This window comes from Megalobrama amblycephala, linkage group LG18 (genome assembly GCF_018812025.1).
Source record: "Megalobrama amblycephala isolate DHTTF-2021 linkage group LG18, ASM1881202v1, whole genome shotgun sequence".
Classification (NCBI taxonomy): Eukaryota; Metazoa; Chordata; class Actinopteri; order Cypriniformes; family Xenocyprididae; genus Megalobrama; species Megalobrama amblycephala.
Window position 1 is genome coordinate 11,719,588 of NC_063061.1, and position 19,568 is coordinate 11,739,155.

General features: G+C 37.3%; 1 protein-coding gene across 10 annotated transcripts in view; it reads left to right on the top strand.

The window, feature by feature from the left end:
• Nucleotides 1-19,568, top strand: part of gria4b (glutamate receptor, ionotropic, AMPA 4b) — a 118,170-nt gene that overhangs the window by 22,506 nt on the left and 76,096 nt on the right. Inside the window, exon 1 of one of the 10 annotated variants that reach the window (XM_048165626.1) lies at nucleotides 2,572-2,704. The exons of the other annotated variants lie outside the window; for them this stretch is intronic. The gene's annotated coding sequence lies outside the window, so the exon portion shown is untranslated. Of the gene's footprint in view, nucleotides 1-2,571; nucleotides 2,705-19,568 lie in introns of those variants that run through there. 10 annotated transcript variants of the gene reach the window in all.

Consider the following 19,568-nt stretch of genomic DNA (forward strand, 5'->3'; position numbering starts at 1 on the left):
AATAGAGATGCAAGCTGGGATTTGATCAGCAATGCTGTTAGCAAATTTTCGTGTTCACACATCAGGCTAAACAGAAGTTCCTGTTCCTCTCTGCTCTCTATGCCTCATTTAACATGGCCCTTTCTGAATTGCTACTGAAAAAGAATCATTATGCAACTGTTAGTTCCAGTCCTCAAATCTGATTGAGCAACTTTCCAAAAGATCTGATATAACAGTCCAACAGCACTGGGATGTTTCACTCCACTTGTTACATTATATAGGCCTACTGCATTCTTATACTTGTGTTAAGTATTTTTCTGTGCTTAAAGGTGATTTAAGGCTCGTTCACTCCAAGAAAAAATCTATAAATATAACTATAACCATATTAGCTTGATTCTACAAACCCGATTCCAAAAAAGTTGCAGACCTGCCAACATGTACGCATTTTGCGTAGCGGGTACGCATTTTGACCTCAAAGTACGCTGGTACGATTTGTCACTCTATACTACGCAAAAACCCGGTGACTCCTCTGTGCACGCGTAGTACTCAAATCCAGCAAAAGAAAGAGTTCAACCAATCATAGCGCTGGGTTCATTTCCCAAAATAGCAAGAGGGGATGACTGACAAATGCGTACGGTGTTACAATATATTCGGTTCCTGAAATATTCTGTTCCACTGGGTGGCGCTTACGGGAATATTCATGATATCCTCCTTTTGTGGGCGTGTCCTTGAGACAACGCGCAAGCGAATGGAACTGAAAATATTAGTAAACGTTTCTCAAATCGCATCGGTTTAATGGATTATTTCGAAAAGGTAATAAAATATTCAGTGTTAATCAACAGTTCACATGTTCAAAGCAATGCAGTTTGTGTAATATGATCGTCTGAGCTATTTTGCCTGATTGAGTACAGGCATTCAGATAAACAGAAGGATACAGCAGAGCAAACATGAGCGAATAATCTTGTACACCGATGTGTTTTCTGTTTAGCGTTTTTATTCGTGAGGCTTTAAAAAGTTTTTGAATAGTTTGATAGTTTGCTTCCTTCGTTGTCATTCTGTGACTAGCTACTGCATAGTGTTGACAACTTGAAATAAACCTCTACAAATGTATCTGTGACCTAATAAAAAGTATATAAGCTATAGCCTGGTGTGAATATACTGTGTCATCCTTAATTTCTTGATTATTTGGATATTTTTAGTGTTTATCACCACAGTAAGGCTACCCTTATCAACTCTAAACTACAAATATTTCCCGTTTTCTCATATTTTACTGGATATCATGACAAAGTCAAACAAGTAAATGCACACTTGATGTTATTTGTCACATATTTTTGTACCAGCTGCTTTAGAGCATCTCATCCTCAGCACCAGATTTGCAGCTCTTGCTGTGAGATGTTACTCCAATCTTCCACCAAGGCATTTCACATTCTCAAACATGTCTGGGGGGACTTATGGTTACATGTGGTTTGGCACTGGAAGGACAATCAGCTGTCATTCTGTCTCCCTTTACCACTGTCTCAGGCATCTTACATTACGGACATTGCAGTTTATTGCTCTGTTCACATCTGCAGTCCTCTTGTCTCCTGCAGCAGGAATAAGGCACGTTCACACAGGTGATCAGAGACCCTGGGCTTCTTTATTCTGGTGTTTTTCAGAGTAAGTAGAAAGGTCTCTTTAGTGTCCTAAGTTATTGTAACTGACCTTGATTGACCTATAGGTGCATGTTCAATAATTGAAAAACATGACAGACATTGTTAAAACCCTTTCTAAAGATCTGTAAAGCTCATTTGGATTGTACAAAATTATCTTTAAAATATTATCCTGAAAATTGACTTTTCTTTTTTGGTGTTTTTTTTAAACAAATCATATAAATACTAATTACATTAAATGTTATAACAAGTACAGTAGTAATTGATGTAACTCAAATTGAAAAGACATTCAAAACAATATGTGAAAAGAAGAAATGCTAAATGTGAGGTACTGAGGTAAATATTAAAACAGAGCCTTGGCACTCGGGAACAGCCTTCATTATGTCTAGATCACACACTGCCAGAGCTACCCAATTGTTTATTTATACTGTTTATTTTTTCTGTGCATTTGTGCTGTATTACCTTACAGAAAAAAAATGATATTATTATTATTATCAGAATTATTTTATTTGACTGCTTTTTAAATTGTTTTAAATCAGGTAGGCCTACATAAGGTTGTTTGAGTAGCCTATGTGTTATATTTGACACATTTCAGGGTTTTGTATTGCAATATCCTGCCTTGTCAAACTTTAAATATAATGAAACTAAACTATAATTTCCTATCATAATTATAATATTTTGAACAAAAATAACATACTTTAAGTAGCTGCTGGCATGAAGACTGTCATCAAAACTAAGTTCCAAAGGTATATTCTAAAGGAATATTTTATTACCTTTTCGAAATAATCCATTAAACCGATGCGATTTGAGAAACGTCTACTAATATTTTCAGTTCCATTCGCTTGCGCGTTGTCTCAAGGACACGCCCACAAAAGGAGGATATCATGAATATTCGCGTAAGCGCCACCCAGTGGAACAGAATATTTCAGGAACCGAATATATTGTAACACCGGCCTATCAGTAAAAATACACTGCAAATCGACAGCTCGATCCCTCCTTCCACTCCCGCCGTCTGACAGTGACTGAATTCTCAAGCGAGGACAGTACAGCAGTCACGGTACTTCTGACTCCTTAAGGTAAACGGGTATAAAATGCTCAAATAATGTTGAACAACAAATCTAAATGAAATTGAAATCGCTATATGGCTTGGTAAATATGAAAATGTTGTGATGTGTGACTGACTGACAAGCGCGAGTCTGGAGAAACATGCGTTTATTTATTTATATGTAGCCTACATGTGTTGCGTTATTGTGTTAATACTAACTAAAGTACCTTTATGTTACATAGCCTACTTATTTTGTATGAAAACTAGCACATTAGTTACTTATGCATTTAAAATTACCGTTGTCTCAAGGCTGCGCGAGCCCTCTCTCATAAACACAAACGCGCGCGCACACACAGAGAGGAGATCATTGTAAAATGAAAGTTACCGTGCTTGGTTTAAAATTTGTTCTTGCTTGTGTTATTTTTTTGTCAGAAAACATTTTTAATTATCCACCCGTGTTTTTAAGATTCGGTAAATGACGGACGCTTTAGTTAACACAGCCCATATGACTAACATTGATATTCTTGAATACTCGATTCGTTTGCTCTTATTGGTCCTTTCCATTCAATATCAACAGTTTTCTATAAATATGTTTGCATTGGCTAACCTTTTATTCAGCGAATGTTTGTCTTGTTTATAATTCAAAGACAGCATGTTACAAATAGAAACCCTTTTTTTCTGTGGGATTTAGTATCATATTTGGATATTAAAATAATAAATTAAGTATTTTAAATGAATCACTACAGCAGTTCACTGTAAACTCAATGTTTCTCAAGGGTTTCTTAATTGTAGACTAGTTTTCATTACAAAACCTGTATAAACGACTCAACTGTCAGGTTAGTTGTATGTAAATATATACTTGAAATTGCAAACAAAATGTTTTAGTCCATATTAAATATATGAATGCGATTCACTTGTGGTTGTCCATTTGTATAAGCACACATTATGCAATGCAATATTAATCATGAATTAAAAAAAATGCTTTTGAGCAGGTGTAGTGAAATTTTTAATTGTGTCAAATTAAAAAAACTTTAACAGTCAAAATTAGATTAACGAAGATGGGTGCGTGTGTGTGCTTTGTGTGTTGTATTCCCCCCCCCCCCCCCCCCATTTTTTAAAAAGAAAGTGCAAGGTTTCTGAAATTAATGAACATGATTTACATAATAAGGCTGTGCAAATAGTTGAATTTTAGTTTCCATTTCACCTTCCAATGATCATGGAACATGTTATTTTTCCTTAAAAACGGTGCGCTTTTGCTCCTCATTAAAAGCCTTAAACTTAGCATCTAAATCAGTCAAATGTAACGTGACTGTCGTAAAATGAAGTCTAGAGCAGGACGTGCTTGATATTAGAAAAGATTTATTAAAAGCACATTTAAGCAACAGTAAGCAATTTCTGAGAACACTTTTGGTATTTGAAATCAACCAAAGCAAACACACCCCTTCCTTCATTGCTCTGCCCCCAAATACACAAACATGCAATGCAAAATGGATGTCTCTTTATCATAGCTGTTGAGAAGCAAAATAATGATTTTGCAAAAAATAAAGCGAAAGTAACGAACGAACGAGGCCTTCCTGCTTAGGTCTCTCCCATGCTGGAAAGCTTTTCTAATATTAACACGGGTCCTAAAGCTATTGCCTGATAACCCTTCTTTTTCCAGTGATATTCCTCTGACCTTTTCTTTTTTGTAATGTCTCTCAACCATCTCTCTTTCTACAGTCTTTCTTCAAATCTCCCTCTTGCTCTCTCTCTCTACTCTCCCATCATGAATGACCCATGAGTACTGCTGATTGGCTACAAGTGTGTTGTGGTGCTCGGTCTGATTTCAGTAGCATTTCTCAGAAATCGCTTACAGCACTTTTAAGCTAGAAAGAGATCTCACTCTGTTCCCCGGGCAGCTTTCTGTGCGTGCAGTCTGAGACGGAGCAACAAGAAAAGTATAGGCTACTTTGACCTTCGGGTGCACACCAATTACACACACACACACAAAACTGAGGCAAAAATCTGAGGCCTTCTGGAAGATTTCCAGTTTTTTTATACTTTTTATACTCACTCGTCTGCCCAGCATGATGCAGCTCTGTATCCACTGCAATATCATATTGCCAAAAGTGGCTGATTGATTTGGGTTTGATGAAATTATAAAATAGTGATTTCAGTCCATTCCCCAAGTTTTCTTTTATCCGAGCTTTAGCTGTATTGATAAAAGCATTAATACAGTATACACACCCTGTAGACATTATAAGGCCAGCCAGGGTTATTCTTCTGGCGTCTTAATGGCAGTGTGGTTCCTAATTAACCATCTTGGCTTATGATGACTTAAAATACTCTAGATTAGCTCAAATAGACCTTAGGAGAATGGACATTTGTAGCCTACGCTCAAGAGTTGGCTAGATAAGCTATCAGGGGAGATGCTTGATTTGCTGCATCATCATGTACACAAAGAAACCAGGTGCCTCTTCTGCATGGTAATCACATCTGTTATAATGCTGAATAGGCAATCCTAAATATAAGCATATTAAGGCATCATCTGTCTCTTTTATTTATGATTTCTCTTACAACTTCTGCAATGGAAAACTTAATGTTTCCTAATCCATTCTGCGGTCATTGTGGTATGTCTTTTATTGAGCGATATGAATTCATTTGTTATTTTGAAGATCGCACAAATTGCACTCCTAAATCATCGCTCTACATTGATAAACGACCACAGTCTATGGTTTTATCTCATAACATTCCGAATGACTGACGGGATTTCTTCAGTGGCTTGCTGCAATCCCAAGTGTCCTTCTCTCACTAAATCCTGGAGGCACTGTAAATGTGGAGTGTGAGGTCTGAACTTTGACCTCGGTCCCTGTGCAGCCATTTTCTACCCTTGGCCTTTTATTATAACTCATTAATCATTGAGGGTTTTTCCAGGGCATAATGTAATGCAAAAAAATATTAAAAGGTGCCCTAGATTCAAAATTTGAATTTACCTTGGCATAGTTGAATAACAAGAGTTCAGTACATGGAAAAGACATACATTGAGTTTCAAACTCCATTGCTTTCTCTTTCTTATGTAAATCTCATTTGTTTAAAAGACTTCCGGAAAACACGCGGATCTCAGCATAACACCGACTGTTACGTAACAGTCGGGGTGTAAGCCCCCAATATTTGCATATGCCAGCCCATGTTCCCAACATTATGAAAGGCATTAGACAAGGGCAGCCATTAACGTCTGGATGTGCACAGGTGAATCAACAGACTAGGTAAGCAAGAACAACAGCGAAAATGGCAGATGGTAGCGATAATAACTGACATGATCCATGATAGCATGATATTTTTACTGATATTTGTAAATTGTCTTTCTAAATGTTTCGTTAGCATGTTGCTAATGTACTGTTAAATGAGGTTAAAGTTACCATTGTTTCTTACTGAATTCACGGAGACAAGAGCCGTCGTTATTTTCATTTTTAAACACTTGCAGTCTGTATAATTCATAAACACAACTTCATTCTTTATAAATCTCTCCAACAGTGTAGCATTAGCCGTTAGCCACGGATCACAGCCTCAAACTCATAGAGAAATTCGAAGCATGCATACAGCATGCATGACGAACATCTTGTAAAGATCCATTTGAGGGTTATATTAGCTGTGTGAACTTTGTAAATGTGCTGTAATATAATCGAGAGCTCGTGTGGCAGGGAGCACGCGAATTAAAGGGGCGGCGCGCTGAAAAAATCAGTGCATAGTTAATGATGCCCCAAAATAGGCAGTTAAAAAAATTAATTTAAAAAAAATCTATGGGGTACTTTGAGCTGAAACTTCACAGACACATTCAGGGGACACCTTAGACTTATATTACATCTTGTGAAAAAGCATTCTTGGGCACCTTTAAAATGTTGTAAAATAAACACAAAAATTATCACACAGCATCTTAAAAATATGGCACTTATGAAATGAGATGCTGAAAAATAATGTATTTTTATTTTAATTATATTAATATATAATAAAATAATTATATTTTAATTTTATTAATGTATAATTAATTGTAAAGTCAAGTAGTTAAGCTACATTTGTAATCAGACAATTAGGGCTTTAGATCAATTACATCACTTTGTAAAGTATATCCTATGAACTGCTTAATAGGTACATTGTTATGAGGACCTATTGTCTTTATACCCAAGTATGTAATGTGTGTACATATGGCGGAACTATATATATATGACTGTAGACTGCTGAGTTTATGAGTCCACACATCAAAAGGAAGAGGAACGGCCTCCGCACGCTCCAGGTCCACAGTGCTTTGTCATTACGGTGCAGGCAGACGAACAGCTGCTGAGAGAGGCCTGTGTTCCACAGCCATGCTGGACTTACGACGAGCACACTTTCAATTATATGGGCCATGGGCAGGGCGCCAGGCTGTGTAGAGATGGGTGCTTTCCAATTACACGGCAGGGCTCGGCTGCAAAGTGAATGAGCTGCGGCCGAATACACAGACACGCTTACGTTTTAGCCCACGCGCAGGCTTGCGTGCGAGGGTGCCGTGACCCATCGTACAACTGGATTTATAGGGATACGTTTAATATCAGGAATAACTCTCAGCGTTGTAAGAGACTCAGTGTAATAAATCACTTTCTCAGCTAATGAAGCGCATGTCAAATGATGGTTTGTGTTTGAGAATTTTAAAGCCGTTATGATTCTCTACTGAGGTTTGTTAGCCTGTCTAGGGAGAAACTTTATAGAGTGCTTATTGATTCGTTTAACACAAGGTTCTTGCTCCCTGCATCGTATGAATGGAGAAAATGACAGGAGATCTAATCTGATGGTTTTAATGGATTTCAAAAGTCGACTTAGTACTGGTTACTCATTCCTTCTGAATTAAAAGGTTACTTATGGGGGCGTCATACTTTTTTCTTTTTTTTATGTTTTTTGTGGACTAGGTGAGATAAAACATGATGACCAAAGGAAAGAAATGGTTTGTTGCATTTCATTTGTTGTTATATACAGTATTTTGTTTTGCATGTAAGGGGAACCAGGTTAAATTTCTGGCCTTATATATATGTAATATATTTTATACAGTATATTTTAAACAGTCTGGGGAATGGTAAGATTTTTTAGAAATGTTTTTGAAAAAAAGTCTCTTATGCTCACTAAGGCTGCATTTATTTGATGAATTTCTTATTATTATCAGTGCTGAAAATGGTTGTGCTGACTAATATTTTTGTGGAGACCGTAATACATTTTTTCAGGATTCTATGATGTACAATATAGAAAGTAATTTTTTTCACATTTGTTTATTAATACAGTTATAAAAATATTTATTTGAAGTTGAAAACTTTTGCAACTTTATATTAGTGTTATCAGAAGTACCGACTTCGAAACCAAGTCGATGCTGAAATTTTACAAATGTGACGGTTTATTCGCTGTTGAGTGGATTCATAAACACCTCTGATTGGCCATTGTGTTCATACCGTCATATGCTAGAAGCCCCTCCCCTTTTTTCAAAATAGCCAATAGCGTTTCGCCTAGATCTCAGCTTGGCCAGAGCCGTTGAGCTTGTGAAACCCAATTCACTCATAATCTCTAAATGATTCTCCTCCATATTGCTTTAAAATATAGCATTGTTTGTAGAATTCAAATGTGTCCGAACATTTTGTGGCCTGTGCCGACTCACACATATGATCCACTCTGTGCTCTTGTGTCTCTGGGCAGTTCATGTGACACTAACACGAAGACAGACTTCAAAAAAGCATATTTACACTGTCTGAATCATTCCCTATCCTCTATATAGTGCACTATGTGCCATTTACCATATAGAAACTACTAATTGTGTGAACAAATGACTGATTTCAGCCACAGATTCAGCGTCTGTTTATAGTGTAGGAGGGGGCGGGACTTCAGATTCTAGAGAGCATTTGATTGGACAGAAGATTTGATGAGAAGCTGAAATCCGTGGTGATGTCATGAAAATCCGTGATTCATTTTAGCGGAAGTGAGAGACTGTAAGTTTTTAATGCTTATACCTCCTAAATGTGAATTTTGTCATTTTTTTGGAACACACCTGCTTATTCATAATCTTAAGGCTAACATATTCATGCTAAAAGCTAAAAAACTTAAATTTTGATTTCAGGGGGACTAAAATCAGACTGACCCCAAACATTTGCATAGTATTGTATATAAAAATAAAATTATATTATAAATAAACATTTTATTTAGCAAATGTATCAATTATTTTATTTTATACAAAAATAATAATTCTAAAAATGGTACTAAAAAATTATATATTTAGTATTGGTTTATACATTTTTGGACCATCAGAGGGATGCTAGTTGGGACAACTCAATTGGACTAACCAAATTTAAACATGAACTTAATTTCTTTCACAACATTTTAAACTACTATATTTAGAGCTTAATCAAACATAATTATCAAAGATAGTTTTTTTTTATAAAAAATGAATTTGTTTTCGAAATGCATTTGTCTCAGAAATCTATTGGGGCATGTGGTTCACATCCTTCAATTTGAATAGATATGACACTTTTGGTTACTCAGAACACAGTGAGGTCATAATCAGGCTTCTTTCTATTTCAGTATTCTGTTCCATTCGGCCCTTAGAAAAGAGCTGTCAATCAAAGCCTCCCTGACACACATTTGTACAAAAAGACTCGACCTGTGGGACAAATGACCCTGTCAGATCACTGTATGACTCAGTCATTCTCCTGCTTGTAAGTGTTGACCCGCAGATCACAGCAAGGAACAATCCCTTCAAATTTAAGGGAAGAAGATATCATGTTATGACAGATCACAATGTTATGTTTTTATGGCATTTTATGACAGTTTTTATTATATAAAAATAATTCCAAAAAATTACACTTTAAATATTATTTGCTACCCAGATGTTCCTTCTTGTCAGGTATGCATGTAAGAGCTCATCTGGCAAAAATGTGCTGGAAAGCGCATGTTAAGGAGAGTGATTTTTTCTATATTAAGACAGTGTTATGTGTATGTGTGAGAGAGAGCAGCTGAACGTGAATAATGATGTGAGTGTGCAAGTGTGAATCTGTGTTTGTGTGTGCTGTGGGGCGCATACACACAGGGCAATTACAGGTACAAAAAGCGCTCCTTTTAGAGTCGTAAAGAGTGTTTCCATGGTGATGGGGTCATTCCGTCAGGACCAAAGAGGGAGGAGAACGCTAATAGTTTGAGTCGGTCACCTCTCGCCAGCCTGGGGGGGTAAAGTGCAGGCGTTAAGACAAGAGGATCCCTAGATATTGTATCTCTGTATAAATGCTATTTTCACCCTTTCTTGTCTTCTTCAAACACCAGTTGTTGTAAAGCATGACTCGAATCTAAGGGGAAGTGGAGATGCTGCTTGTAGCCTCCCGTTTCTTCCATTTCGGAGCAGCAGGAGTCTCGCCATGCTTCATGTAATCAATGTTTATTTTTAGCCCAGCTTGCTCGGTTTTCGAAAGAGAAAAGGCCATTCAGATAAATGGGTTTTTTATCATTAGTCACCGACAAAAGAATAGGCAACAGCAGGGCTAGTCTTGTTGTGCTGGGTCCGTGAATGGTCGTCGCACAGTTAGGGGTTGAGATAGTGCTTTTCTGGCTCAGTGGAGTTCCAGTAAAGTCTGACTTACACTCCTTGGTCTTTGTAAAGCCCTAGCGTTGTGTGTGTTTATGAGCTTAGGCCAGCGATACAGAGAGAGATAAATTCCGGGCCCAAACGGTGTCGATAATGCTCGTTACAGTCCATAATGAGGTCACAGGCGCACTGTCTGGCCCTGATAAAGATTTATAGAGGCTGTGACTCATTGAAGTCCCTCTGTATTCGGGCCCGTGCTGTGCAGCACTGCCACCGCTGGACACAGGAAGTGCTTGCTGAGACATGCTGGGTGCCCTGCTGCTTTCGCTGGAATCGAACTCATGCTATTGATGGCACTTTCCATGAAGAGGGTACAAATTAGTGTCCCTTTAATTTTTTTTTTATGCATTAGAGGCAAAAATTACATTTTTTTTTAAGTCATGTTAGATATTAACTAAAAAAATTAACCAGGCATAACATATATCTTGTTTTGAACATTAATAAATTAATTATATAATTTATTTATATAATAATATTATTATTATTATATAAATTGTTCAAGCGTTTGTGTGCGGTAAAATTTTAAAATGTTTTAAAAGAAGTCTCTTCTGCTCACCAAGGCTGAGTAATACAATATAAAATACAGTAAAAACAGTAATGTTGTCAAATATTACTACAATATAAAATAATTTTCTGTCAATACATATTAAAATGTTTTTTTCCATTGAAGGTAAAGCTGAATTTTCAGCATCATTACTCCAGTGTCACATTAGTCTTCAGTGTCACATGATCCTTCAGAAATCATTCTATTATGCTGATGTTATATATTATATCATGCTAATATGCTGAAATAATTCAATTCTCATTATTAACAATGTTGAAAACCATTGTGCTGAGGGGAAAAAAAGTGTCACTTTTTTCAGGATTTCTGATGAGTAGAAAGTTTAAAAGAACGGCATTTATTTGAAATAGAGAACGTTACTGTTACATTTGATTCATGTGTCCTTGCTGTATTAATTTCTTTGGGAAAAATGTTACGGACCTCAAGATTATGAACTATATATTGTTATATTGTTCAAATATTTTATATATATATATATATATATATATATATATATATATATATATATATATATATATATATATGTATATAAAATATTTTGTAATTTAATGAGCAAGGAATAATTGACGACTCCACTTTGCTTCGTGGCCGCATTACCACCTTGGAGTCAACGGCTCGGAGTCAATTATTCCGCTTATACAGGTGCTGGTCATATAATTAGAATATCTTCAAAAAGTTGATTTATTTCACTAATTCCATTTAAAAAGTGAAACTTGTATATTATATTCATTCATTACACACAGACTGATATATTTAAAGTGTTTATTTCTTTTAATTTTGATGATTATAACTGACAACTAAGGAAAATCCCAAATTCAGCATCTCAGAAAATTAGAATATTACTTAAGACCAATACAAAGAAAGGATTTTTAGAAATCTTGGCCAACTGAAAAGTATGAACATGAAAAGTATTAGCATGTACAGCACTCAATACGTAGTTGGGGCTCCTTTTCCCTGAATTACTGCAGTAATGTGGCGTGGCATGGAGTCGATCAGTCTGTGGCACTGCTCAGGTGTTATGAGAGCCCAGGTTGCTCTGATAGTGGCCTTCAGCTCTTCTGCATTGTTGGGTCTGGCATATCGCATCTTCCTCTTCACAATACCCCATCGATTTTCTATGGGGTTAAGGTCAGGTGAGTTTGCGGGCCAATTAAGAACAGGGATACCAAGGTCCTTAAACCAGGTACTGGTAGCTTTGGCACTGTGTGCAGGTGCCAAGTCCTGTTGGAAAATGAAATCTGCATCTCCATAAAGTTGGTCAGCAGCAGCAGCAAGCATGAAGTGCTCTAAAACTTCCTGGTATACGGATTCGTTGTCCTTGGACCTCAGAAAACACAGTGGACCAACACCTGCAGATGACATGGCACCCCAAACCATCACTGACTGTGGAAACTTTACACTGGACCTCAAGCAACGTGGATTGTGTGCCTCTCCTCTCTTCCTCCAGACTCTGGGACCCTGATTTCCAAAGGAAATACAAAATTTATTTTCATAAGAGAACATAACTTTGGACCACTCAGCAGCAATCCAGTCCTTTTTGTCTTTAGACGCTTCTGACACTGTCTGTTGTTCAAGAGTGGCTTGACACAAGGAATGCGACAGCTGAAACCCATGTCTTGCATACGTCTGTGCGTAGTGGTTCTTGAAGCACTGACTCCAGCTGCAGTCCACTCTTTGTGAATCTCCCCCACATTTTCGAATGGGTTTTGTTTCACAATCCTCTCCAGGGTGCGGTTATCCCTATTGCTTGTACACTTTTTTCTACCACATCTTTTCCTTCCCTTCGCCTCTCTATTAATGTGCTTGGACACAGAGCTCTGTGAACAGCCAGCCTCTTTTGCAATGACCTTTTGTGTCTTGCCCTCCTTGTGCAAGGTGTCAATGGTCATCTTTCAGACAACTGTCAAGTCAGCAGTCTTCCCCATGATTGTGTAGCCTACAGAACTAGACCATTTAAAGGCCTTTGCAGGTGTTTTGAGTTAATTAGCTGATTAGAGTGTGGCACCAGGTGTCTTCAATATTGAACCTTTTCCCAATATTCTATTTTTCTGACATACTGAATTTGGGATTTTCCTTAGTTGTCAGTTATAATCATCAAAATTAAAAGAAATAAACATTTGAAATATATCAGTCTCTGTGTAATGAATGAATATAATATATAAAAGTTTCACTTTTTGAATGGAATTAGTGAAATAAATCAACTTTTTGATGATATTCTAATTATATGACCAGCACCTGTATACTATGGTTACCACACCTCAAGACACTGTTCCGATGTATTTCAAGACATTTGTCAGGTTTTTGTCCTTAAAACACTCCTGTGTGTGGGACTAATTTCTTACGAATATTATACCAAGCCTCCTTTGGATTCCAAAATGTAATTTCAGAACTAGTAACGGAGGCTTGAGCCTTGATAGCAGAATAATACTGTTGATACAGTTATTAACGCACTTAGAGAGAGAGAGAGAGAGAGAGAGGGAGAGAAAAAATAAGCAGCATATGTGAATTAGCCTTGATCTGTGCTTCTCTCACGGCAGCAGTGTCTCTACTAATAGCAAAACTATAAGTTTATCTCAAGAACCGCACAGTTATTACCTCGCTGGTGAGTCATGTATCTTAACTATTTTACTGATTATTAAGGCCCCAATCAGAGGGAACGCGCTTTTTGCAGTGAGAGGCACCTTTTTAAAAGTGTTTTCTATTGGCAGTGAAGCATTTTCTACGCTGTTTATGCGAGAAAAAAAGGCAGTGCGATGCGCCTCGTGTTTTCAGACCTGAAAAACTGTCTGATCGTCAGAGCAGCGCTGACCAAACGTTTCTGTGCGAGTGTTTGTCTGTACAATACAGCACGTGTGTATGTTTGAAAGAGAGAGAGCACGAGAGAATGTGCTTTCAGGACACAATAAAACGTATTTTGTGGCAAAAAACATGACAATAATTTGAAATAAATGAAAACGTTTGGCGAAGTGATATGAAACTGCAATGTGGTCAAGACCTGCCTGGAACTACTTTAGCCATGCATTTCCCTGAAAATAATTGCACACCTTAAAACAGTGGTCAACCAATCAGATTTGAACATTCAACAGCCCCATAGTATAAATATAAATATAATACTTAACTTTGTAGAAATCTGTATGTTGACATCTCACACATTTTAGTATCAAGGTTTCAGAAATGGCAAACATCATATAAAATTAATATAAACAGCTCATGTAATTTTTAGTTTGACCTCCTGTGGTTAATGATCAAAATTTTCTGAAGGTTAAGGGCCTCTTTTCACTGAAAACTTGACAAAAAAAGTTTCAGGCACTATTTTGCACACTATTCGCAGAAAATACTGAAAATGTACACCACTGAGTTGTATTGTAAGTGGTTCACCATGAGTGCTGTTTCCTGACAGTTGTGCTTAAGCGCAGTCTGTTTGATTGAGACAGCTGTCCTTGACCATGAAATCTTTTCAGCTAGTGCTCTGTACAGAACCTGCACAATGTTCAGTCTTCAGCTGTGACACACAGAAAGAGATGTGATGGAACAATGTGTCCTCATGAAATCCATTGCAAGTATCTGAACAGCTTCTCAGAGCGCCAACCAGCCCAGCGTCTTTAGTTTCTGTCGAACATTTTTAATTCTTAATTCATTCTCAATTTTGATTTCAACAACCAATTGTAAATATGGTAAATACGGCTTTGTAGCTGACTATTTCTATTTGACAGGTATATACTCTGCTCTAGCTTTTGCATTTCTCATATTTATTCTTTATATTCAGTATTGCACTTCTGCTAGTATTATTGGATCCCATAAGATAAATTGCTTTTCCTCATTATGCTTGAAATAAAAGCTGCAGGATTAAATGTAACGTCAAGCCAGTGCGATTTCCTTCTCAGACATTTGCAGTGGGATGTATTCATGTTTGTGCAAATGCTTTGTTTTATGTAGGAAATGCCCCGAGCGCTTCTTTTAGAGGTGATCAGCAGTGTACACTGCCAGGAGATGCTGCTGCTTCCCACCTTCCCCTGCACATGTACTACACACAGGGCGAAGATCAGCAGGAGGAAACACACACAGTTATTCACCCATGGGGCAAACCTGTTGGCGCGTGGTAGAATCAATCATATTAATGCCATATGCTCAGACTCACACACACACACGTGTTCTACACAGCCTATTATTTACACAGTGCACAATACACACATATAAGCAAGTTCTAAAATACAGAAGACACTACTCTGAAAAAAAAAAAGCCCATTAGAGCTTTTTGTTTTAAAATTTAACCGCCCTAAAAAAAGAGAAACAAAATGTTTTTGTTCTCATTGGGTCATTGCAGTGGCCTAATTTGGTGTTCCAGACACACCTGATTTATTCTCATTCTTCGGCTCAGATTGCCAGTAGCTAGGAGCCACACATCGACTTATAGTTGTGATAGTTGTGCTGCGGTGCCACAGACAAACGAAATATCTCTGTTTTCTCCTGCAGAGCTGCTACATAATTAAATCCTGTGGAGATCATGTAGCTAATTAGATACACATGCAGTGTGTTTAACTGAATGATGAGAGGAACAATCAGGGCAACGACTATTTGAGTTTAAATCCACGTGTTTAGGAGGTTTTTATTTTAGTATATGGACTGATAGAGTCCAATCCATCTCTAATACTTTAGGCCAGTTGATGGTCACTTGTCCTGTTGATATTTATTAAACTTGTACGTGTTTTTATGCCTTAAACAGTTTTGTTACAAATTCCGCTGATTTAAACTTGTTATCTAGATAAATTGTCTAGCTGGCTATATGTTTTTGCTGAAATTTTTAACATACATATAAATGGGTTATAAATGGGTAACATTTTTTTCCTCAAAATTGCAACTTTTGAAGAATGAGTTTTTCCAGTTCAGAAAACAAAATTTTTACCAGATAGATGTAAAGGTGTAAAGTAGGGATGCACCGATGCATCGGCCGATTTTTGCTTAATTTACAAGCATCGGCAAATTGACTGTAGGAGGAAAAAGGCCGATATAACAAACCGATGGTTTATAAATTAACTGCATGAAGGCGCTGAGCTTTAGAATGACTGTTGCTTAATTCTAGCGCTGCTGTCTGCGCTTTAATCCTAATCAAATAACTAAAGATCACACACTATTCTTGACTAAATAACTTCTGTAACTTTCATAAGTGCAGAGGACTTCATCCGAATGATGACTAAAACTTTACTGATGTTTTATTAAGTTTATTTGCGTCCATTTTCACTCCAAAAAAAAAAATCACCACAAAAGCTAAACATTACAGAGCACAAGAAGTGCGCATTTTCGGGGGTGCTTAATAAACTGACAAACTTTAAATCTGCAAAATATCTCTGGAGAACTGCATGCTCTCCATTACTCTTATAGCTCCGTAGATGAGAAAAGCCGTCAAAATAAGAGTCCCGCCTTAGTAAAGTGCAGATCTCATACATATTTAAACTTACAAAAAATATTAAAATGTATACAAAAACAAATTGGTGCCCCCCTAGTTTAAAGAGAATGGCACGAAAAATAGAAAATATCCAGTGAGCGGCAGTTCTGTATGTTCCGAGGTATGTAGAAGAGCATCTCTGAATGCACAACACGTCAAACCTTGAAGCAGATGGTCTACAGCAGCACAAGACCACACTGGGTGCCACTCTTAAACAGGAAACTGGGGCTACAATTCGCATGGGCTCACCAAAATTGGACGATTAGATTGGAAAAACGTTGCCTGGTCTGACATTCAGGTGGTAGGTTCAGAATTGTGTAACAACACAAAAGCATGGATCCATCCTGCCTTGTATCAATGGTTCAGGCTGCTAGTGGTGAAATTGTCTGGTATATTTTCTTGGCACACTCTGGGCCACTTAGTACCAATTGAGCATTGTTTATTTGCCACAGCCTATCTGAGTATTTTTGCTGACCATGTCCATGCCTTTATGACCACAGTGCCCCCATATTCTGATGGCTACATTCAGCAGGATAACTTGCCATGTCACCAAGCTCAAATCATCTCAAACTGGTTTCTTGATCATGACAATGAGTTGACTCTACTCAAATGGCCTCCACAGTCACCAGATCTCAACCCAATGGAGCACCTTTGGGATGTGGTAGAATTGTTGAATTATACCACCAAGGCCCTGCTTACACCTGCTATTAAGATGTGTTTTGGTCGATTGGATCACAAAAGACCGCCTACCCTCCATCTACTGGCGTGACCTAACGCGTAAACATTATGGGAAGACAGATGGAATTTAAACTTTGTCGACTGAAGCCCCAAGTTTGGTTTAACCCTCTGGAGTCTGAGGCTGATTTGGGGCTTGGAGAAGTTTTGACATGCCCTGACATTTGTGCTTTTTTCAGTTGTTCATAAACATATAAATGACAAAAGTGTCATTAAACTGTATTCAGCACAAACTAGGCTACAATAATATGTGAGGAACATGTATGTACATGTTTGTATTTTTGAAGGAATAATGTTTATGCGTGGTTATTGAAAAAACAAATGTGTATAAAAAATATATGACCGCACACTCAACTTGCGAATAGTTTATTAACCAATATTTGGAGAATTGGAGAAAATTTGGAGAAATATTGATGGATTCTTATATATTTATGTCAATTTTCTATACTGAGAAATAATATTTATTGTCATCACTATGAGTGCTGGATACTGTGTTTTTAATTCATACTTGCAGCCGGAGGGCGCTCTTTACACCTTTAGTCCACAAATTCATAATATAAAGAAGAAAAGGAACTAGGAACTAACGGCATGTCTTCTAGAGATCGCTAACCATGGCTTTAACATCCAAATAAACACTTTTCAAGACAATAAATACACGATTGAGACGATAAATGCATGTATTGCCTCTGAATTTGCTTCTGAATAGCACTGGCTCCGTGGGCGTGGCCGCATTAGCGGATAATGAGCTGAATCACAGACTTCTGACATGGCTCTCTTTTCATACAGATTACATAAACACAGAATGTTTGTTTTCGATTTGACTTGCACGATTTAAAACCTGACATTTCAACATTTCTTTAGACGTAAGTGTCATTTTTTTTGTCATTAGTATTCATAAGTTACAGTTCATTTTCTGAGAACTATCAGATTGGACTTCGTTCAGAGGGAGAGGAGAGATCACGCATCATGTTAGTTTTCTTTATTTTACAAAAAGCGCAACATTGTGTTTTTACTCTGAGTGTACACAAATAAAAGAAGATATTCTATAGTTTCAATTGATATATTACTTATGTCTCTATGACAAGAAATGACGGAGTATTTTAAGTCTGTTTTGCTGCAATGTGAAAAAAATCCTGCAAAACGCGCCGGCGCTTTTTCAGACCTCAGGGAGTTAAAGACAAAAAATGTACCAAGCACAATGTTCTCTCACCATTCCTGATTTTTAACACGCACTCACAGCGTTCGGCTTAATCTTGCGGCAATCAAAGCAGAAACGAAAGCTCTTTTTTCCATCATCTTTGTGCATGTAAATAGCATGAGCTTATTTTGTCCATTAGATTGAAAGATCTGAAAAAAACAAAAACAAAAAACAATACATTTACCCGCCCATAGACTCTCTCTTCGAAGAATCAGGACAGAAATGGTTGAAAGTGGACAAAAGAGGTGAATTAAAATACCAGGTGTAAACTGGTATGTCTACTGCCTCGTCTACTTGTGATCTGATCGACCAAAACTCATCTTAATACCAGGTGTAAACAGGGTCTAAGAATTAAGGCAGTTCTGAAGGCAAAGTCCAACTTGGTACTAGCAAGATGTAGAGGCCGGTGAGTGTATATATTATGTTGACAGGGCAAGAAATACAGATTCATCTCATAAATGATGCACTCTTGTCTGGTTAGTCATTTGAAGCTTTTTTTCCCCCTGCAAACCTTGAGTGCACCCCTATGCTTGTAACCGCAATTCATCAACCAAAGGCATCTCGAACCTTTATCTCGGTACTGACTGAGAGAAGTTCCCACCACATTGATGTAATAACAAACATGATACTGCCATATCTTTCTTTAACATTTTGTTGTTCCTTCACCAGTTTTAGAGAGCATAACATATTGGAGTCAGGCATTGAATCAGGCATCAAGTCAGAAAGAGGAAATGTTACAGATTAGAGCCTGTTGGGCTCTTTATCAGAACACAGAGGGGTTTTCTGCTTTAAATATATTCAAAACATCCTCAACAATGCCTCTGTCTAATGTGGTAATCTGGTGAATGCAGCAGTGCATATTGTTCTACAAAGGCTCCTATGAATCAGAAAGAGAGCTGTCAAGGGATGCAGCTCTTTCGCTCTCTCTTTCTCTCGTGTGCCTGTGTACAATGTATTATTGGCCATGCTAAGTCAATAGGCTTCATTCAGTGTTCTCTCACTGACTGAGATCAAATGATGTGGGAGTCTGTTCAGTCAGTAGCACTAATGTCTGTGCAGTATCAGAGGGCTGGTGTCAGGCTATGGTCACAGTTCTTCACAGGCTCAGTACAATATGACTAGCTCCATCAGGTCATCACCACACATTAGGTCTTCTTTATCCCCACATCAGAAATTATTTATTTTATTATTTTAATATATAAATATACATTTAATACAATATACATATAGCTTCTTTTAACTAAATACATATTTAGCGTTTCCCATTATATACAATTTTGCCACCAAAGAATTAATATTTAGACCTTTTCTACTTTCTTTAAATATTACACAA